At 42.1% G+C, this 15093-nt stretch overlaps 1 protein-coding gene across 2 annotated transcripts in view; it reads right to left on the bottom strand.

Moving 5' to 3' along the window:
- The window catches only part of RAB5C (RAB5C, member RAS oncogene family), a 40386-nt gene extending 27045 nt beyond the window's left edge, over positions 1–13341 (bottom strand). Inside the window, exon 1 of one of the 2 annotated variants that reach the window (XM_033917943.1) lies at positions 13140–13341. The gene's annotated coding sequence lies outside the window, so the exon portion shown is untranslated. Of the gene's footprint in view, positions 1–12985; positions 13117–13139 lie in introns of those variants that run through there. The other variant, XM_033917944.1, reaches the window with a different exon arrangement.
- Between the last annotated feature and the right edge of the window lie 1752 nt (positions 13342–15093).

The following is a 15093-nucleotide window of genomic DNA, read 5'->3' on the forward strand; positions in this document are numbered from 1 at the left end:
GGGACACACGATAAGAAAAGGTTAAAAAACCAGCTACGCTATCCGCTCTTACCACATCCTCTGGCAACACGTTCCAGAGCTTAACTATTCTCCGAGTGAAAAAAAATTTCCTCCAATTGGTTTTAAAAGTATTTCTTTGTAACTTCGAGTGTCCCCTAGTCTTTGTAATTTTTGAAGGAGCGAAAAATCGATCCACTTGTACCAATTCTACTCCACTCAGGATTTTGTAGACTTCAATCATCTCTCTCCTCAGCCGTCTCTTTTCCAAGCTGAAGAGACCTAACCGTTTTAGTCTTTCCTCATACGAGAGGAGTTCCACCCCCTTTACCATCTCAGTGTAGTAGTCTGCAGTTGGCAGGGTAACCCTCTAGATACCTGTTCAGCCAGCCTGCTTTACTTGTTGTGGAGTTTGTGGAGAAGGCTTCATCTAAGGCAAGACAGTTGTTAGGTTGCATCCGCAGGAGTTTCGTCAGCCGGAAGCCTGAAGTCATAATGCCATTATACAGAACCATGGTGAGACCTCATTTGGAATACTGTGTGCAATTCTGGAGGCCACACTACCGAAAAGATGTGCTGAGAGTAGAGTTGGTGCAACGGATGGCCACCAGGATGGTCTCGGGGCTCAAGGATCTATCGTACGAGGAAAGGCTGAAAAATTTGCGGCTGTACTCACTCGAGGAACATAGGGAGAGAGGAGACATGATCGATGCGTTTAAGTATATTACCGGCCGTATCGAGATGGAAGAAGAGATTCTCTTTCTCAAAGGACCCTCAGCCACAAGAGGGCATTCGCTCAAACTCGGGGGCGGGAAATTTCATGGCGACACCAGGAAATATTTCTTCACCGAGAGAGTGGTTGATCCTTGGAACGAGCTCCCGGTGCAGGTGATCGAGGCAAACAGCGTGCAAGAATTTAAGAGCAAATGGGATGCCCATGTGGGATCCCTTAGAGGGTTAAGCCAAGGGAACCTGTCACCAGGAGTGGGATCCCTAGGATAGTAGACTTGGGGGTGGATCAGTAGAGTGGGCAGACCTGATGGGCTATGGCCCTTATCTGCCGTCATCTTCTATGTTTATGGGTGCTGGTTGTTGTTTTTTTTTTCCCTCTCCCCCCGTCGCAGCATGTGGATCTCTGGGGTGGTCAGAGGTATCAGTCCGACTGGCGGCCTGAAGAATGCAGCATTTGGACCTGTACACCCTGTTCCAAAGCAGAAGTTTTCTCCTCCATTCCACCTGCAGTCTGAGCTGAAGCAGGGAGGCACCAGCATAGCACTGTGAGTATAGGCTGTTATAGCCTTTGGGGAAAATTGGGCTGGGTCTGAATTTGAGTTTTATGAGTTGATGGGGTCAGCATCCCAGGACATTTTTTTGTGTGAAATCGCTGCTGCGGTGGCCATCATGGATTTCCCTTTTATTTAAAAAGCCTGCCTCAAAATAGACAGGGATGGGCTCCTCAGACCTTTCTACCCTTATATCATGACAGAATTGTTCTGGATGGCAGGCTGAGGAGTGTCCATGTTCAGTGTGCCGGGAGCCAGTCATACGTTCAGCCTCCTGACACCTCTAGAAGAAGGAGTGGGACGACTGGGGGTCAGAGCCAATGCCTTTACTGGCCCAGGGAGATGCTTCGCTCCTGGGAGATGGTGGCTCACAATCAGGTGGTGGTATGCTTTGGCCAGGGAGAGGTATCGCACATCACACTGCCTTTTTAAGTCAATGGATATTTTGGACATTACGAATTCACTGCGGGAATTAAATCTGGAATCCCTGCAAGTTTTGACTTCACAGTGCTCAGTTATGTGCGGCTCAAAAATTTTTTCCCCCTAAGATCTAGACGTCACGCTGGTAGCTCAGGACACCAAGCGAACCTCCTTGCCTAGTGAAGGAGGTGTGATTTTTAAAGATGCGTAGAATTTGCAGGGTGGATGTGGTCCTCAAAAGGCAGTTTAATTCCTTGGCTCTGGGGATTAAGGCCGCAGTAGTGGCCTCCTTTGTGGCATGTGCATGCCTTACCAGATTATGTTGAATTCCAGTAACGGATGATGTCTACCCCTAGCTAGTTCTGGCGGGGGTGGATTATGATGTCATATATAGCATGGTTTCTGCATATTCTATCTCTGCCCGCAGAATGCTCTGGATCAGACAGTGGGTGGGAGATTCCACTTCTAAAGCCACTTTAAGCAGATTTCCTTTAAAAAGGAGCAATGCTTTTTGGAACGGACTGGAAAGTCTTATAGCCAATTGCCAGACAGCATGACAGAATGTTCCTCTCCCTCCATTCTCCATCATTGTAAATAATACCGTTATCATTCCTGTCTCCTCTGCTTGTAACCTTAAGAGTTAAGATAGATCCAAGTGTTCTATCCCTCTCTTGCCTCCTTATGCCTTACTCATGCCTCTTTTGCTCCCTCTTCAAATTCTTGCTCACTGCTTTGTTCCCTTACATGTCCCTCCCTCCTCCTCCCCCGCACTAATTCAGGCCCCTCTCCATCTTTTGCTCTTTCACTCAACTCTCCTTCCTGCCCACCATCTACATGTGATTCTTTTAACCCCATTTTACTACCCCAACTCTCTCTCAGAAGCTTTTGCTATGATTAATCCCTCAGGTTCTACACTTGACCCCTTGGCCTGCTCACCTGTTCAAGTGTCTACCCATACAGGTACTACCTCATTTTGACTTTTCTCCAAGCTAGTCATTTTTGGGCGAGGTTCCTGATCCTTGAAAACATGCTTTAGGTCATTCCTCTCCTAAAAAACTCAACTAAATCCAGATGATACTACCAACTATCATCCTATTTCTAATCTCCCTTTTTTCTCAAAAAGTTCTGGAAAAATTGTCAAACTATCTTTGTTTTTGGATACGTCTCTTGTTCTTCATCCTCATCAGGAAAGCTTCAGGAAAAACTGTAGCACAGGCTCTCCTATTAACCCTCCATGACACTATCAGAACATCTCTAGAGCAATCTCTCTTTATCATGGTTGTCTCATCTTCTGCTTTTGACCTCGTTGACCATCATCTTTTGTTACTCCGCTTACACTCTACTGGTATTTCTGGTATTGTACTTCAAAATCATACAACTTGCACTTACTTATCTCACTGAGTCTAGATCCCCTCCTCTTCCTATTTTATCTGGGGTTCCTCAGACCTATGTTTTGGCACCAATACTTTTTAATCATGATCTTGGCACTGCTCCTTACCCTTATTCAGTCAAACTATTTATTTTTTGTTATGCAGACAACATCCAAATACTCTACCGTACAGCCACTGACCACTGTGGCATTACTGATCTTAACCTCCGTCTTCAGAAAGTCTATTCTTGGCTGAATAATCATTTTCTCTTCCACAATATCAAAGAAATGAGAGACTATCTGCTCCTGTCACCTCTCTTCTCCTAAGCCCCACCTATGCCTGTTCTTAACCAACAGACACTACAAGGAATTTGTTAAAATTTTTGGTGTTTTTTACAAATCAATTGACTTTCAAAGCTCAGACTAATGATGTTCGCTCATCTTTTTAAGTTCTGCATCATATTCATTCTGTTCATCCCTTTCTACCTTTCTGTGCCATCTGCTCACTTCTCTTGTCCGTAGCGATTACTCATCTTGACTACTGCAACTCCTTTCTTTTCTTTCTTTAAAGATTGTAGTTCATCCCCCTTGTCTTTTGTACTAGTTTGTATTAGAACGTAAATAATTTGTATACAATGTCTTGTTTTGTCCTCCCCCCCTTTAAAAAATAAAAAAAATTGTTATACGCATTGAAATACGATATTGCGTAGATAACAAATCTTAATAAACTTGAAACTTTTTATGCCCATTTACCATTTTATTCACATAAACGCTTACAGTTAATTCAGTTCCTTCTTCAAAAGACTTGCCCAATTGATCATGTCACTCCCCTTTCTCAGGCATGAGCAGTTGTTACTCATTAGTTTCGTATTAAGTTATTGGTTCTTGCTTCTAAAGGTCGTTCTTGCTTCTAAAGGTCGTTTTATTGATGTCCCTGCCTACCTCCATCACCTTTTGATCCCTTAAAATCTCCCACGTCTAGTTCGGTCATCTAGTGCAGATTTGTTCTCTCTTCCTCCTCTGTTATTCACTCATGAGTCTGTTTTTAGTTATATTGCTCCTGAACTATGGAATGCCTTGCTTGCTTATTTTCACTAGGAAACTAGCCTCTCAGCTCTTAAGACTTCTTAAAACCCATCTCTTTAAACTTGCTTTTCTCTTGATCACCTACCTTTTTATTAAAGAGTCAACAAGAGAAACAGGCACGACAATAAAGGTATACAGTCAGAAGCACTAGTGGAAAAATACAATAGCCGCCAACAACATCACATATTGTGCCAGTGATACAGAGAACAAAGAAAGAAAAGAAGGAAGAGGTGCTTGTCTCCCCCCCCTCTGATGATATACCAAAAAAGAGAGAACAAGTGCAGAGTCAGAAGAGGGTAGGTGCGCTTAACATAGCAGGCTCCCCAGGCATAAAAGAAAAGAAATGAAAGAGTCCCAAGGCTCAAAACCTCCCTCTCAGGACGAAGCAACGGCAGAGACAACCTGCTTCCCGCGTCAACTCCATAAATTTTTGTAATGCCTATCCCCAACAACCCATGATGCAAGAGCAACACGCACACCATACAACACAAACCAGCCAAACAATCAGATATACACCGAACAGACTCCCCATTCAAACTCCCCTCCCCCAACATGTCGGGCAACTAAAGGTAACCAAAGGAACACCTTCCACAGAGCCAGATAGACCAGCACATCCGATCACCTTCCTTCCCTTGATCCCTTCCCTACAGCTACTTTAAATTGTAAACTGCATAGAAACTATGGTGTGCTACCTTGTGATATATTAAGTTAAAGTGATTCTACTGCTCTGTCTCTGCCCAATTCAAATTCAGGCTAACGGCTCACCTTTTTTAGGCCACTTTTAACTATTATTCATCTATTTAAAACTTATGCTTTAATCTCCCTAATACCTTGTTTGTTCTATTGTGTCTTGAATGAATTATATGCTCTGCCAAACAGGGACTCATAAGTGTGCAGTGCTGTGTACATTTTATAGTGCTATTTATAAGTAGAAGCAGATGCTGTAGGCCAGCATCCACAAAGTTTGGATATGGTTGGATGGAGATGAACAATAATGATAGAAGAAGGGTTAAGAAGTCACGTAAAGGCCTTAGGAGGAAGTGTTTGTGTGCATATAAGGATTACCATGTTTTCCACTACTCTGGGTAGATGAGCTGAGAAAATCTCAGTTGGGCAGACTGGTTGGGCCACCTAGTCTTTACTTCCCATGACTAATGAAATACATTTTTTTATCTTTAAATACTTTGGCTGGTGGCCAAAGGCCAAATTCTCTATTTTTCAATTATTGTTCTTAAACACACTGGACTATCATTAAGTCCTAATGGGGTACAGTATGACTCACTGTCTCTTAGGCAAATTGTTTCACAGTCTTTGAAGCATTATAGTCAGTACTTCTAAACCTGCATGATCACAACATGCTAGCAGATAAAGACGCAATGAACCAGGAACTTTAGGCATATGCATTCATAAGAAGTTTGACCTATTAGCCAGAAGTGACAATTTAGCCAGCTCAATTTTATCAAAAATTTAGCAAAAGTGATATGACAAAAAAATGTGTACACCAAAAAAATGTGGGACCAAATGTTCTTTATTTTACAAAGACCTGACACTGCCAGTGTTTTGGCCAACGACCTTCATCGGGGGTCTACAATGACATACACAAAAAAATATTTTTTAATTAAATTAATAATTAAATCTAAATAATGTCATATCCCAAAAACCACGCAACCCACAATTAATACCACCCACAAACTGTTTCAACCCAAAAACTCTCTTACAACTACCCCTATGAGCAATGGGCAGTGCCAGCTTAAGCTACTGGCAAATTCTGCATATATTTAGAGTTCACAGGTTTAGAGAGACCTTGTGATATGGGCTCAGGACTCAGGTTAGAATTGCCAATTGTCCAAGTTTTCTAAGTCAGAATGTAACAATGTCTAGAAGACAGATGGATAAGTAATATGTCTGGACATTTTTCTCAGGTTAAAACCTTTACCTGCAGTTCTCTGGTTCCACGGCCCACCCCTAGAGAATGGCACAGTGACAGAACTTCTCCCCATCCCAGCAGTTAACTGCAGGAAATCATCCCCATGTCATTCTTTAAAAAGAGAGGGAAGAATCAGAGTATCAATGGACACAATCACTGACCCTCAAGCCTTGCATTGAAGAATGCTGGTGTAGAAGGACTGAGGTTGAAAATAGACACCAAAGAATGACATGGGTTGGTTTCCCGCGATTACGGTATCCTTTTGGGGGACAGAAAAGAAATGAACCGCCTTCAAAAATGCCCTAACACATCTCTATTAGAGAAGCAGTTCCTACAATAGCATACATATTTGATTCACTGTAACAGTGGTTAAGAGATTGCATCTTTCTAACTGCTTCCCCTCATCTTCTATCAAACATGCAAGCATGCACATACATACCGTGTTTCCCCCAAAATAAGTGTCACATTAATTTTAGGTCCAAAAAATGCATTACAGCTTATTTTCGGGGGATGTCTTTTTTTTTTCATGTACAATAATCTCCCTTCCTCTCCTCCACCTCAATTCTTACTCTTTCCTTTCTCCCCCCCATGTGCAACATCTTTCCTCCCCTCTCATCCATCCCCTTGTGCAGCGTCTTTCTATCCCTCTCTCCCTCCCATCCTCACCAACCCTCCCACTGTGAAACTGACATACCTCCGTTCCGAGGCCTCCAAAAACAGCAGCGGTGGCAGCGCTCTTAACGGACTGCTTCGTAGTCTTCCCTGCCAGGGCCAGGCCTTCCCTCTGCATCTTTCTATCCCTCCCTCCCATCCCCCCTGTACAGCAGAACCCCACTGATTCTCCCACTGTGACACAGTAGAGGGAAAGCCCAAGCGGGGAAGACCACGAAGAAGCTCGTTCAGAGTGCTGCCGCCACCGCTGTTTTAGGAGGCCTCGGAGTGGTCTCACTAGTGTCAGGGATGAAATCGGTGAATGTCAGGGACATCCCGGGGAGGGGGGTTTGGGGGTCAATCTCAACTAGGGCTTATTTTTAGGGTAGGGCTTATTTTCGGGGAAACAACCTGCCCCCCCCACACACACATGTAAACCCCACAGTCATCTATGACTTCAAACACTGACAACACCATTTAAATATACACCTGGATATTTAGTACCAAACTGTATCCAGAATCTGGTGCTAAATAACTTACACCTGGATTTCAGGATACCGCCAATATTCAACACCAGAACCCGGAAAATTACCTGGATATGTCAGGATAAATATTCTAGAGCAGTGTTCTTCAACCTTTTTACACCTATGGACCGGCAGAAATAAAATAATTATTTTGTGGACCGGCATCAGTCCGCAGACTGGCGGTTGAAGAACACTGGGCTAAGTTGTGGGCCAGACCCTGCCCATCTCTACCCAATCTCCACTCCAGACCCTGCCACCATAGCCCTAATTGTAACACTATTTTTTCCATTCATTTTTCATATATACACATACAATATAATCTTATGAACAATGCATCGATCGCACCGCAGACCGGCAGTTGAAGAACACAGTTTTGGGTCTGATGCACATGCCGGCCCTGTGGACCAGCAGGAAATTTCTGTGGACTGGCACCGGTCCATGGACCGGTGGTTAAACAACACTTTTCTAAAGCAACTTCCAGCTCTGTCATGACTCTGCTCACAGACTACCCTGACACTCTCTGGTAGTGCCATGGAGGCCAGCGGCTAGCTCTAATGTTCTCCACTTATCAAGATAGCTATTGCTCCTAGCAGATAAGTGCCGTTGAATATTGGACCCATAGGATCAAGCATTAGAACTCCAATAATTACTTCATAAAGCTTAACATCCTCAGAATAATTTTGGAACTCTTCTTTCAGATACAACTCTCTCCTGGAAGAATATTTTATGACAAAGTGTGAAACAGGTAGGCTAGTTATAGAGATATCCATAAAAACCTAAAGTTGGAAAAACTGTAAATTGAAGTTTTTCCTTGAATTTAATAGTGCTGGATCAGAAAATAATTTAAAAAAATTGTTAAAGCCCACCTTGGGGTCGCTCAAAGCCACCGATTACATAAAGCTCCGTTTTTCTTAAAAATTGCTATTATTTTTGCTTAATGGAGCAAATTTCTTGGTATTATAGTAATAACTTTTGTTTTCACACTCAGCAATGATACATTGATAAAGACATTTTACGCAAAAAAAATTCTAGCAGTATTTTATTAAATGAACCTTTCAATATCTGCACTTTATTGTGGAAAATAACAGAAATTTAACATACTTGGCTCCTTTTACTAAGGAGCGCTAGCCGAAAAATTACCGCCTGCTTAAAAGGAGGCGGTAGCAGCTAGCGCGCACAACATTTTAGTGCGCACTATTCCGCGCGTTATGGACCTAACGCGCCTTTGTTAATAGGACTACACCAAAGTGTATGTATTTAGCTAACACTCAAGCATTGATCGCCATATTCTACAAATGGCACTCTAATCATGGCCGCCTAGCAATGCCTAATTTCAGGATCCACACCGAAATTAAAATTTTTTAATTGGCATAGTAATTGACCACCTGGTTATCAGCCAATCAAAAATAAAAATTAAGCAATTTAAGAGTTCAGGGCCAAACTCTTAGGATGCCTAGCAACGCCTAATGACGCCTGTTAAAAAGTAAGCGTGGTTGACTTAGGCATTGTTAGGCGACCGACATAGGTGAGTGAAAAGCTGGCCTAACAGAGAGGCACCTATGTCTAGGATGCCTAGTGATGACTAACCCCCCTCCCCCTTTTACAAAGCTGTAGAATGGTTTTTAGTGCTGCCCGCGGCAGTAACAGATCAGATGCTCATAGGAATTTTAAGGGGGGATGTCAGTCCACTTAAGCACCACTAGGCATGATTCGATAAATGGCACTGTTTTGATTGACAACCATGACAAGCGGCGCCTACAATGTAGACGCAGTATAGAACCTTTAATAGAACATGGCCCTCGGTGTCTTCTTGAGAGTCAACTCCTTGCAACAAGGCCTCAGGGGTGCAACTGTGGTTAATTTCTTCTAGATTCTGTTTCTGACATTTACAATATTTGGTACACTGTATTACATCCCGTTTACCAAAAAAAAAAAAAAAAGAAATGCTCAAAAATCATTAACCGGAGTCCATAACTGTAGATGGATACAAGTCATGACTTGAGACAGTATTAACAGTAAGACCATTTTGGTAATAATTCACATTTATTCATGTCCTAAGGATGGGCTTTAAAAAAAAAATTTCTGATCAAACAACCAAATTCATGGGGAAAAGTTAAATTTGCACAATTTTTCCAATAGCATCGCAGGCTTTATCCTATCTCAAGAAGGCATTGAATGCTTGAGTATTTGTAACACCATTGGTAGATGACTACATCAAAGTGCAAGTGTTTAGTTATTAATAAAGTGTGTTAAATTTCTGTTATTTTCCACAATGAAGTGAAGATATTAAAGTTCATTTAATAAAATACTGCTAGATTTTTTGCATAAAATGTCTACCAATGTATCATTACTGTATGTGAAAACAAACAAAAATGTTATAGCTATACTACCCCAAAATTAGTTCCATTAAGCAAAAATGATAGGAAAAGGGGAAGAAAATTTGCTAAGCCACAGTAGAGGTTTCTACCGCAGCCCAGACTGCTAATGCTCCAACGCTCATAGAATTCCTATGAGCAATAGAGCAGCATTTAGCACTCCAGGCTGCAGTAGAAATCTCTACCGCGGCTTAATAAAAGGAGGGCCTTTAAGAAAACAGAGCTTTATGTAATCAGTGGCTTTGAGCAACCCCAGGACAGGCTTTAAAAAATTTTTTAAATCATTTTCTGATCAAACACAATCAAATTCACGGGAAAACCAATTCACACAGTTTTTCCAACTTTTAGGCTTTTCTGGACAATCCTACTGGTTAAGCACTGAAAAAACAAGGAGCACCTGAGAGCATAAACCTGAAACAAAAAAAAGAATACAGTTACTATTTCCTTTACCTGTATAAACAGATTATCTGAAAATAGCTCTCTTGGGGCAAGATAACAATTGAGCTTCTCTAGCATAGGGGCAAGATAACAATTGAGCTTCTCTAGCATAAAAACTTTTAGCTAAGTTGTAAAGTCAGTCTCAATGCTACATTTTTCAGTAGAAGAAAACTTACATAATTTTATTCATTTTAGCACAAAAAATGTGCAATGTATGTGGCAGTTTTCAACTCAAATGCTAATTTTCAAAGAAGTTTCCCATCATACTTTTCTGATAATTAGGGAAAGAACATTAAAGGAACCACATATTTTGTGAGACACAAGCTGTTCAGAAATTGCACCAAGTTTCTCTACTAGAGAAGATGGCTATTGAATATTTGAAAGATGATAAATCTATTAAGACTGCAGAAAAAAGTTGGATCAGTTATCTAAAATTAGCAATTGTGGCATGGAATTAAGACATACTTCATAAAAAAAAAAAAATCATCAAGGAATATTACTCTGGAATTTAATGCTAATATTGATAAAGCCATTACGCAGTATTTACAAAATGATTGATTACTACTAATGATGCAGGTCTTCATACCTGCCAATATACTGTGTAAGTGATTCATATGGATGAGGCAAATAATCCATAAATGCTTTATGGTCCCACCAGAGAGACCAGTTTTGGCAATTGGTTCACCCGATCAACCCTTAGCATAATTTGTGGAATAGTTTCAATAGCCAACAGTACCGGAGCTATCTTTGTGATCAGATCATTAGCTCATGAGGCTCTACCTCCTGTCTTTAGTCTGGTTCGTTATGTAATATCTGGCAGGTTATTAAGGGGGAATTCCATTTCTTGTTGCATATTTCCCAGAGTGAGAGCCAGCAATTCCACAAATTCACATAGTTAACAACTGATGCATCTATTCTCCAGAAGCTTGCACAAGTCTTAAACCATGCTACATTATTAACTTAAACACTTTCTGGCAAAAATCCATACTTTATTTTCTAAAAAGGTTCCTAAACCGGTTTCTACTTTATATTCAATCCAACCTGAAGAATGTCAAGGTATATTTTTGTTTATCTTCTTCAAGGACTAGTAACATTAAGAAGTTTATTTTCTAAGCTGCATTAGCATTGAGTCATGTTCATTTTTTAACAAAGGTATCAGTTACCCTCAAAAGCAGTGGTCTCAAACTCGCAGCCCTCCAGGTACTATTTTGAGGCCCTCGGTATGTTTATCATAATCACAAAAGTAAGATAAAACAGTTTCTTGATCATATGTCTCTTTAGCTATAAATGACAATATTATTATTAAGAGTTTGCCAAAAGAAAAGATTTATAAACTATAAAAAGTTTTACCTCATGTAAAATTGTCATTTCTTTAATAAGACATTAACTATTTTTTCTGAGGCTCTCCAAGTACCCACAAATCCAAAATGTGGCCCTGCAAAGGGTTTGAGTTTGAGACCACTGCTCTAAAGGGCTCTGATCTTCCTCCTACCCCATTTCCCCCCACTCAACTCAGAAGACACCCACCAATGATTTTGATTCTTTTAACAAGGGTTTATTCTTACAAACATATACAAGCTGAACATTCCCTTGAGTTCAAGCAAATGATTTCAACACAGTCTTCGGGGCCTACTAAGCTAATCATCAAGTTTCCATAATATCTGTAATGAAAATTTATTCTGTTATTTATTCATTCCCCATAGATATGCTGAATAACTGACTGGCTGGTTATCTCAAGTACTGGCTTGAGAACCACTGACGTAAAAGGTAACTCTACCCCCCAAAAAGGTTTATTGGACTAATGACTGAGCTTCAAGATTAACTCAGTAGTGACAAAAATTCTTTAATCACAGATGGAGGCTTCTCACTGGAAACTAGCAGACAGCTAATAAAGCTTCCTGCAGATCCCAGGATGATCAGGGACCTCATCATAAGCAAAACCCCATTAGAAATGAATTGAAATCTGCTCCCCCACTGCCCTCTTTCTTCAAGGGAAAGAAAGAGCTAGATAAATCAAATACTGAACTAATCCTAATGTGCAGTTGGTGTCGTGTGAAGACTGAGCTGGTCTACTAAAAGACTCCACTGCCAACTTGTGTGAATACTGTTGGTGGCAACTATGTTTATTGTGATTCTATTAACTGGACTGAATTATAACCTACAATTTATATTTCAAAAGTGTTATAAACAGTTTTAGGCAACACTTCAAGCAGAATAGAAATAATGCAGAAAAAGGAGCAGTTTTCCTTGGGAACAAGGAAAAAAACATGGGCACTTGAAGTAAGCAAGCTCTCCTGAAATAATGCTTCAATAGAATTGGGAAATAATCACTCTGCATAGCACATGACAGCAACACAAGAAAGGGTTTTACAGAGTCATCGAAGAAGGCTGTATAGGGTTCCCGAAAAGAAAAGTGCAATGATAAAACCAGGACTATGCACGGGTTGTCTCTTGGAAAGGAGCAGAAATTTTGCAGGGTGGCTCAGAAAGTAATGGGGGAAATGTTAAAAGACAGGGGTGGGTATGTGGTTTCTCCAAGACGTGGGGGAGACAGACAAGATTTTCAGGAAGGGAAAGCAAAGGGTATGGGTTGGACATTCAGGGCTGTACAGTACCTTGGGTAAAGGAAAGGGACAGAGGCACAGACAAGGCTGTGCAGAGCTCCAGGGAAAGGGGAAATGACTGCTCAGTTCTGTTAAGACGACTTGGGGAAAGAGTGGAGGAAGCTACGAGCAAAGCCCCCAAGGGAGCGATACGATGCATGCACAAAAGGCTTCACAGGTTCGAGAAGAGTGAGAGCGCTGTAAAAGTGCACAAGGAACCCCCCCTCCCCCCCTCCCCAATAACACAGATAAGACAATAGAGTGCCCCCAGAAAAGGGAGTCAGGCACAGTTTAACGCGGGTTGTACAGGACCTTGAGGAGGGTGAGGGAGGAGAAGCGAGGACTGTGCCGGTGCCCGGAAGAACAGAGCTCCCAGCCAAGACCTCCGGTAATAACGCTCAGGACTCTGCCTCGACCTGCGGCTGGCACGAGGGCTCCCGCGGGAAACGCCTCCCCGCGTGCTCACCAGGTTGTAGCTCGGAGAGACGAGACCCCCCACTCCCCTCGCCCGCAGCCGGCCTCTCGCCTTCACCGCACTCCTCCCAGGCTCCGGCCTTCGCTTCCGCCTCGCAGCCCCTCACTTCCGGATCAGCCCACGTCCCGCACGCACCGCGCGCCGCCCCCACAGAGTGACTGACGGAGCCTCGCGCCCATCAGTTGCCGACCTACTGAGCAAAGCGCCCGCCCCCTCCCCCCAATAAGAGCCTGCAGTCTCCACCTCCTGGCGTGATTCGATGGAGGAAGTGACGTAAGGCGCTGACGCCTCGTTTGTGGGCAAAGCCGAACGGGCGTTGTAGTTTGGGCAGCGCAGATTTGTAGTCCAGTTCTCTTGAAGTGTGTAGTCATAAGGACTGGAGCTGCTTAGTCAGTGGCGTACCTAGGGGATGTGGCACCCGGGGCCCATCATTTTTTGACACCCCCCCCCCCCCCATGTAAAAAAATATTTTTTGTAATGACCATGAAACGGAATAAATGGTCAGAATAGAAACAGGCAGTGAAAATTTTCTTATATTCCAAACATAACATAACATAAATTATGTCTGAATTGTCATGACATCAGAAGTACATATGGAGTAGTTGCAGGTGATGCTTGGGACAGTTCTGATTGTGTTAGTTCGGTTTTATATGTTTTTTGAATTGAAGGGTTTTTATTTCTTTTTGAAGGTTTTGCAGTCTGTGGTCGATGTCAATTGGTTGTAGAGTTGGGGGTCGAGTGTTGCAGCTCGAATGGCTAGGAGGTTGTCGAACAGTTTTTTTCTTTTGACGTTTTTGGTTGGAGGGTGTGTGAATGGTGCACGAGTTCTCCTATGTCTGTTTGAAGTGGATTGAATTATTTAGCTGAAGAAATTAGTTACCTCCTCATCCCACACACATTAATTCTCTTCCATTTTTGTTCCCATTATAAAAAACACTGATAAGTTCCCAGAAAAAAAAATACATTAAAATAAGAAGTGAAAACAAAGGCCCCTACAGATGAGAACATAACATAAGAATAGCCTAACTGGGTCAGACCAATGGTCCATCATGCCCAGTAGTCCATTCTCATGGTAGCCAATCCAGGACACTAATACCTGGTCAAAACCCAAAGAGTAGCAACATTCCATGCTACCGATCCAGGGCAAGCAGACACTTCCCCCATGTCTTTAATAACAGATTATGGACTTTTCCTCCAGGAATTTGTCCAAATCTTTCTTAAAACCAGCTACACTATCTGCTTTTACCATAACTTCTGGCCACTTTATTTTTAAGTTTAGATCTTTCCTTTCAAACAGAGACCTTGCTAGATGTCAAATACAGCACAAGGTAACTTCACATGGACTTAGCTGTGCAGGAGATGTGAATCTCCTCATACACCCACCATATAGTGCAAAAATGTGCAAAGGTCTGTTTTTTTCTTTCGATCACTACATAGCCTAATGCCACACAAGCAGCGCTGTTACAAACATATTCTGTAGGTCAATGCTAAGGATAACAAAGTTTCCTTCCTTGGACCAGAAGGAGATACTGATAAACCACTGGAAGAGATCCCAAACAACACCCAAAGACCCACTCAGTGTGTGAACCAGTTGAGTGGAGTGGACTAACTGGGGGGTGGAAATGGGCCCGGAGTTTGCTCAGCAGAATTTCCCAGACCACCTTTTCCTCTCAACACATTGACACACTGCCACCACCATCACTAGGAACACCTCACTGGGTAGGCCAGCTATGCTATAAACTTTATAAAACACATTATTATATTTTCTTATAAAGCACATATTTTAACTGAACTCTCTGACATCCTCAGCCTTTCCATTCACAAAAATAGAAGGAAGAAAAGTTCCCATTTCCTGCTGTCTCATGTCCCCGGCCTATACAATATTTTTTTTCTGCATACCCTTCAAAAGTCTGACCAAATCCTCGTTTCACTTGCATTATAAAGT

Source organism: Geotrypetes seraphini, chromosome 13 (genome assembly GCF_902459505.1).
Source record: "Geotrypetes seraphini chromosome 13, aGeoSer1.1, whole genome shotgun sequence".
NCBI classification, from domain to species: domain Eukaryota; kingdom Metazoa; phylum Chordata; class Amphibia; order Gymnophiona; family Dermophiidae; genus Geotrypetes; species Geotrypetes seraphini.